Source organism: Corapipo altera, unplaced genomic scaffold (genome assembly GCF_003945725.1).
Source record: "Corapipo altera isolate COAL_440 unplaced genomic scaffold, ASM394572v1 53, whole genome shotgun sequence".
Classification (NCBI taxonomy): Eukaryota; Metazoa; Chordata; class Aves; order Passeriformes; family Pipridae; genus Corapipo; species Corapipo altera.
Genome location: NW_020884900.1, coordinates 8,442,825 through 8,450,528, shown reverse-complemented (window position 1 = coordinate 8,450,528; position 7,704 = coordinate 8,442,825). Strand labels below are relative to the sequence as shown.

Below are 7,704 nucleotides of genomic sequence, written 5' to 3'. Positions count from 1 at the left end.
GTCTTGTTCTTCCATTCCCGTCTTGTTCTTCCATTCCCGTCTTGTTCTTCCATTCCCAACCTTCACTAGTTCTAAGTAGATGTTTAAATTTCCAGTCAAAAGCCATGTTGTTGGTGGTGTTACATCTTTTCAGGCAGTTTTTCATCACGTGCTCTGAAGTTCAGTATCCTTTGAGAAGTGGAAAGACAACGCTGCCTCCATTTTACAGATGGCAAAACTGAGTTGTGAGGAGGCCTTTTTGATAAACTTTACAGGCCAGATGTAATTATCAGCTCTTCATACCAACTTGCATAAACCACTTCTGCATGTTTGGAGAAGTCATGGTTGATACTTTCCAAATCTGTAGTGATTCGAGAGACAGTTTATTCTTATGTGCTACTTGGCTGCACTTTGTATTATCTGATAGCAGGTTTATCAGCAAGGTGATGATATAGCAGAGACTAAAAAGAAAGGATGCATTATAGACACAGAAGAAATTTCTTTACCTTCAAATAGATTGAGATTTTCGCATAATTGTTCCCTCGTGGTTCAACAGTATATAATTATAAAAATAACAATGGTAACAGCAAAAAAAATGTAGACTAAGACTGTATCTTGTATTATTACTGGACTTCCTTCCTTTTCTAACTAAAAATCAAGAGATAATAAGTATGAATACCAGATCTGGTCTCCCTTAAAGAAGTGAATTAATTTCTTTGTGAAAATTCATATGCAGGAAATACGGTTGGAGCTGGTTAAGTTTCCGTCCTGTTCCGTGCCAGGAAGAGACCAGAGAAAACATTTGGCTTATAGAATTCAGCTATAGGAGCATGTGTCACTGTCACTGTGTTGTCACTGTTAAATTAGCTCTAGAAAGGGAAGATACTGGAATTTAACTACAGAGACATTGTATGTGTGTGTGCACATACCCTCTTGGTGATTCCCCTCCCAACTGCCAGCTGTCATACAGAGTCTGAAACAGACAAAAATTTATTGGGTAGTATTTAGAAACATGTCACTGGTAACGACTGGATCTCTGATTTCAATTATCACCTACTAAATTTAGGCTAATGTAGTGCATTTGTAGACCTGTTGAATGCACTTGACATCATGTTTAAAATATTTGAAACTGCACTGGTTTTTAATATCATACATTGACCGCTTTCTTTTTCCTACTCACATCTGGTGCATGGCAGCAGGCATCCCATGTGACCTATAAAAACTTCAGTTGTGCTAGTTTGAGTTTCTTTTTCATCTTCAGATAATATTTCAGCAGAGGAGAAGAAAGTAGTCTGAGACTACAATTAGTTTAAAGAAACTGCTCTAAGATCTGTAGTTCACCATTTCCCCCCCTTTACAATCAGTGTGTAAACAGCATTTTAAGCTTTATTCCTATTTGTGCCTTTATTTTTTTCATTGAAAATTCTTGGGATTTAGGGTCCTTGGTTATTTGGGTGCTCTTTAAACTATTTTAATAGTAAATTACCTATAGTCACTATTTTTTTTGTAGAATGACAGGTGAGATTTCAGGTGGAATCTGTGATTATACACTATTTCTAGTGTTATATTAGAAGAGATTAAAGTTTAAATCCAAATTACTGCGTTCTGCTTTGCTTATTTTGCAAAGATTTTACATGCTCTTATTTTAGGATTTTTGAGGGAGATTATTTTTAAAAAAATGTTTTCCAAGTACTGGAATACTTTATTGGAGTGCTACTAAGTAATTTTCTGTCTTCAAATCTTGTACTCTTTCCATACCCATCATCCTCATATGGATTTATGAAATTTATATGGTGATGTTTGCAACTCTGAGCTTATCTTCTAACTATTGGAATAGTAGCTATTGAAGTAATTTGTTTGGTAGCACTCAAGAGTACTAATGAACACAGTCTTTAGTTTGTGTTTCCCTGTTTCTGTGAAAATATTATGAGCTTTTAAAATTACATCCACGTCTGCATGCAATTAATGTAAGAAACAAAACAGTCTCCAAAAATGTGTACATTACTTGAAGTAAGTTCATTGTCCACATCTTCATAGTTACATAGACAAACTTGGGGAATTCTGGAAGTATAAATATCCTCCTCCTTTAAAGCAAAATCCCAGCATTCTTATACTCATTTTGCTTTGTTGTGGTTTCTCATGTCTGGGAGTATATTTTTCAGTAGTATTTGCCATGGTCGTTAGCAGGTTCTTTTCCTACCTAATGCTTTCAGACATCCTTTAGATGACTTATTCTTAAGAATCTCAAAGTTATTTTAAACTGAAATCATTAGTAAAAAAACCTGAGCATTTTATCTCTGAAATACAAGACACAATAGGAGAAGATTTCAAAATGGGTATTTGAAACATGCCTTCTGGGAGAGGAAACAAATCTTGAAGATCAGATTTTAGTAAAGTTGGATGTAGGCCTTCTGGTGAAATGTGTAAGGATGTACAGTCTTACTGATGATTTCTCATTTTCAGAATTGCTACAAGTGTCTTGGATGGTAAGTTTCAGGAGTAATTTCCTCTGAGGCTTATTTTATGGGGATTTTGTTTTGGTTTTGTTGTGGAAATTGTCTATAATTCCTTAGAAATTCTCTAAGCCAAACATGGATGCAGATGGCATCCAATAGTTGCAAGGGATCTATCTATCTAGTGGCTTCATGGTATTATCAAAGTTACCATCAAAAAGGAACAGTGTTTACTACTCTGCTTAAAGCTTGTCCAGTGCAGTCCTAAAACTCATAATTGATCACAAGTCATAGAAAATACCTATCTAACTTCATTACATCCAACCTACATATAAGCTCTACTTATCTTCCTTTCACAGAGATAAGTTTTTCTCAATGGAGAATCCATTTAATGTGAGCCCTGTGTTGTTTTTACTTTTCCTTAAATGTTTGAAAAATGAAATGTAAGATCTGAGAAGTTGTCAACATATAAATTTCAATCATGAAGTAAGAACAGTCTAAGTTCTGAATAGCTTGCAGAACTTACTTTGTTATGTGTTTTTTAGTAGTTTGAGACCTCCTGATGAGTAGATTCTGTTCTGTGCCATCAGTTCTAACCTGTTTTGTTGCTCCTACGGTAATGCTGGGATTTTGGAAGCATGCAGGGTGGGTATTTCACTTGTTTGTTTTGATATGTTCTAATGATAGTGTGTTGGTTTGCAAATATAGGGAATTTCTCTGCTGCTCACTTTGCTAACCTTTCTAATTGCTCTGTACTCAGTTCTTCTCAAATCATTCCTGTGCTGCCTGACTGCTACCTTGGATGACCCAGTGATGGACAGTTGTGCTGGCTTCCACTTTATTCCCACAAATTCTTCTATTCTGTGTGGCTGCAAAAGTGTTTCCTCTGCTTCCAGGTATCTTATCTCACATGATAGCATAGTGCCTGCCAACCATATGTTTCTACAGCACCTAACTGTACTTTTGCCTTCTCCTTAAGTCAGTAGGACAGTTATTGCTTTCAGCACATCAAGGTGGAACTTCACAAACGTGTTACTCTGTTGCAAGTCTGTTGTATATGATGCGTCTGTTCTCGGCTTGCTATGTCAGAAGAGTGTATACATACTTGAAGACTAGAGAGGGAAAAAAATTTATCATGTTGCTTTCTCTCCTTGTTAAAGCTGATAGGTCTAATATAATAAAAATGCCTGTTACGGTCATGAACTTTAAATTAGGAGGCTCAGGACTTATACTGCATAAGCAGACAAATAAAGTATGTTTTATATATCTGTAGAGGAGGAAGGTAAATATGGTGGTATTTCTTATAATTTATAGACCCCATCAGTAATAAAAGTCTTGAAGTGTATTAAGCTTAATCCTTATGTTAAGGGCTTTGTCCTATTTTGTTGTTATTTTTCACAAATGCTTCATGAACCATCATAGTCCTGTAAAGTGATTTCTGTGTAGTAATCAGAGGTCATAGTGGAGAACTATGTAATCAGAATAAACCTAAGTTTATACTTTGTGGACAAATAGTAGTTACTTGACTAAGAAGAAGCAAAGAGCATTACACAATTTCATAAAAGCCAAAAAGAAGGGACAAAAGTAGAGAAGGGTGAATGCTTACCTTTGTTATTAATATGTGGTTTACTTTTATTTCATGACTTCTGTCACACAGAACTGTCCTTCTGTTGAATGGTCTGAATGTCCTTCAGGCATAGATCACATTTATTCTTGTTTTAAATGTGAACAAGTATTAATTTACTCCACTGGAAAGGAAATAAGATTACAACAAAGGAAGTTCATGTTGGAAAGAGTAGAAAGGAGTTTTATATTGATACTGGCTTTGCATTTTGATAACTCTTTGTGATGCTTTCTTATTGCATGACTCCTACTGGAGGGTGGTGATACATTATGTGAAAACAAATGTCTTGGGAACAAAAATGTCCTTTTCTGCCAAAGGTGGAGGATGGTTCTGGCTCTTTTTTTTGTTATTGTTGTGGTTTTTTTTAATTAATTATTTTAAAATTTTTTTCTCCCCCTCTCCTTCAGAGAAGTCCAAGAAAACTGACACTGACAGAAGACAAAAATGGTTTTTATGATGACATCATGTATTACCCAAGCAAATATGTTTTGTGAAAGATTTTCTTTTTAATGGTGTTGAAATAAAGAATCAGTGAATCATTCTTGAAGGAATATTGGTTCAGATTATTCTTCCTTCTATCACCACTGCCCCACCCCTGCTTTTCCTTTTCTACTTTGTTTCTGGGGGTCTTAATACTGATGCTATCTACAAATGATTGTTAAAGAAATTACCTTCAGTCCTTAAACATAGCTGCTTCATATGGATTGATGTTATGCAAGAATAATCTCTGCCATGAGACTGGAGGCCATACCCAGCTATAGCAGTATTGGTGCTGATTTACTGGCTCCCACAGCATTTCATTGCAAACTAATTTGGAGTTGTAGTAAGTTTCCTTTGCTGAAAAACAGTAGCAGCAGCATCTATTAATGGAAGCTGAGTTGTTTTCATACAGGTATCCATTTATAGATATCTGATTTAGTTAAACTGAACTTTGGCTATCAAATGCTGTGGATAAAAGCAGTCACAGTATTTGTTGAGATGATGTTGTCATGAGCAGCAGAGAAAAAAGCAGATGAATAAAGGTAAAGTTATGTAGATTACACTAGTTTTACAGATAATGCTAGACAATAAGGCTAAAAAGGAGTTGCTGAGATTAGTTATCTGAGTGGCTGCAAAGTGGTGATGACTCAGTGTCTCAGACTGTGACTTGAACAAAATTCTCAGACCAAATACCAATATCTTGGTTGAGATGCTGGGGGAGCTGGGAGGCTGAGCATCTGTTGGCTGCTGGGGGTACAAATGATTACAGAGACAGGGATGTCACACAAACCTTGTAAAAGCCTTTTCCTTTGCTGTTAGGTAAAACATGTAAATTTATGGCTGTTTCATTAAATTCTTTCAATTTGCTGTAGTTCTTAACTCCAAGGAAATAGAAAATATATAGAAACAATTGTGGAGATGTCTAAATTGGCACTTAATAAATGTTGCTTGATCCTTCCATAGTGGATAATAGTTAACCAACTGCACTCTGCCTAGTGTCTGAGGACCCAGTGTAACCTTTTTACTAAAAGAAAAGTAGCATAGATTTAAATAGCTGTTTATGCAACACATCTGTGCTAAAAAGAACCCAAACCAATGGTACAACTAGATTCAAGCTTGATTGTGATGACAGTGTTCATAATAAGCAACTCCTTGTTTTTTGAATTTTTTTTCCTGTTGTATAGATTGGACCTTTGATATAAAGTAAGTATTTAAACATTTTTTGCTATTATGTACCCTGCTGAATACACCATACATGCAATTACCTTTCCAGCTAATGCTGTTCTGTGGAGGAGGGGCAGGGTTTGCAGTGGCACACAGCCTTTTCAGAAAGTTTGAAACTTGGGAGTTCTGTGTTGTGTCAGGCAAGATGCTTCCTATCAGTTTGTCTGAAGTGTTTTGTCACTGAAGAAACATAAGAAGAGGAAGGTGCAGCTGTTTCCGCAGAAGCAAAATCTGGAGCCTCACGAGTATGTGGAAGTGTTGCCCATGGGCAAGGCAGGGGCTTCATGCTCGTGGTGAATTCCTGGCTTGTTCAGTGCAAAGCATCGAATCTCTTGCCTTACCTTTGCTAGGAGTCAGTGCTTTGCAGGGAGCTAAGAGTTAATGTACCTTATTTCTGTACAAAGCAAGTGCTGCCATGTGATTTGGAGTCCTATCCCTCATTTCCCCTCACTTTGAGCAGTTGTATGCTGTATCTTACTTCGTAATTCTTGAAGAGTCAGGTTGATTGATTTTTATTTAATATGTGTTAGACCTCAACCTTTCCCCAGTCTCCTTTTAACCTTGTCAGGTTTCTCTCTGGTATTCCTCCTTCTCCTATTTTGAAACCATTAAATTGTTGTAATATAAATTGATTTACACCTCAGCTTTGGTAAGTATTTTTGAGAAACATGGAGAAACTGATGCATGCAGAAAAAATAGTTTTCTCTTGGGGAGACCCTGAATGTTCTGGGCATAGCTGTGAAGACTGAGTCCTTGCAAACTTTCAGTTATCTTGTAACTTACTCAACATAATCTATATAAAGACTACAGCAAAGTTGGTAAGAATTCTTTCATCATCTATAGTAAACATACTAGCATAGCAGTACTATCTATCTACCTACGTATCTATATAGCATATATCTGTCTGTACTGTGATGTAGACTGTCGGGCCACCTGAAAAGATGCCTGGTTTTTTTCCAGTTAAGTGACAGTCGTATAGCATGCACTTAACCATGTTCTTAATTGTTTTGTAATACAGGAGTGGAATTAATGTCCTCGTGTGCTTTGCTGAGTCAAGATTTGGTAGATTCCTCTGCTCATGTTTCATGCTGTTAACTCTCTACCGATGTTCTTTCTGCTAATAATGATAAAGTCACAAAGCAATTATACTCCCACAAGTTGTCCTTTAATAACCTTTGTCATTTGTCAGAATGCATTAGGCCCTTGCAAATTTTTACAGAGAAGCTGTTGGTCTTCATGAACTAATAGAGTGCTCTGATGTACCAGTTCATCCTCCTTGCCAAATTGCTGTTGGTTCAGAGGGGAGCTCACTTCAGTTTAAAGAAATATCTTACACCTCTTTCTATTAGACCAAAGGATTTTCAAACAGGATCGAAATCTAGGTTTTAAGCTCTTGTAATGTATGTTAAACTAGAAAATGCATAATGATCCTCATATTCTAAATGGTGGTGGTCTTCTCATAGCCACATATTTATGGTGCTACACGTCTGTGAGCACTGGGGACTTAAAATACTGCTGTTTATACTACAAATGTAAATGTAGTATACACAGTGTGATTCTATCTTCTCCAATTATTTTTTTTCTTAAATTAGTATTACAGTTGCAAGAAGTCAAGGTGTATTCCTCCTTGTAATTTACCAGCATGCAGTGGATAGTTGGGGTTGGCATGTTCTTGGGTTACCTGCTATAAAGGAAAGTACGTGGGAGGAAAAGAGAGCAACTCCCTGTAAAACCGCTTAATATTTTGGTAACTGTCTAGTGTTAAGGATTAAAAGAAGTGATAATTCTATTGCAGTCGAGGTAATTTAAGTGTCTAAATTTCCCTTCAACAGATAGAGAGCTCTGATGCTTAGAGTACCTATTGCATCTCTACTGCAGGGATTGCTTTCTCCTTGGTAAAATCGTGTTGAAACCTGATGGATCACTGTTACTTTGTAGATGTGT

At 36.4% G+C, this 7,704-nt stretch overlaps 1 protein-coding gene and 1 long non-coding RNA gene across 4 annotated transcripts in view; both read left to right on the top strand.

Annotated features, from left to right (window-relative positions):
• Positions 1 to 7,704, top strand: part of LRMDA (leucine rich melanocyte differentiation associated) — a 643,108-nt gene that overhangs the window by 19,643 nt on the left and 615,761 nt on the right. The window lies entirely within an intron of this gene.
• LOC113950083 lies at positions 26 to 4,595 on the top strand. The gene is made up of 2 exons (XR_003528664.1): positions 26 to 3,328; positions 4,464 to 4,595. It is a non-coding gene; the product is annotated as an uncharacterized LOC113950083 (long non-coding RNA).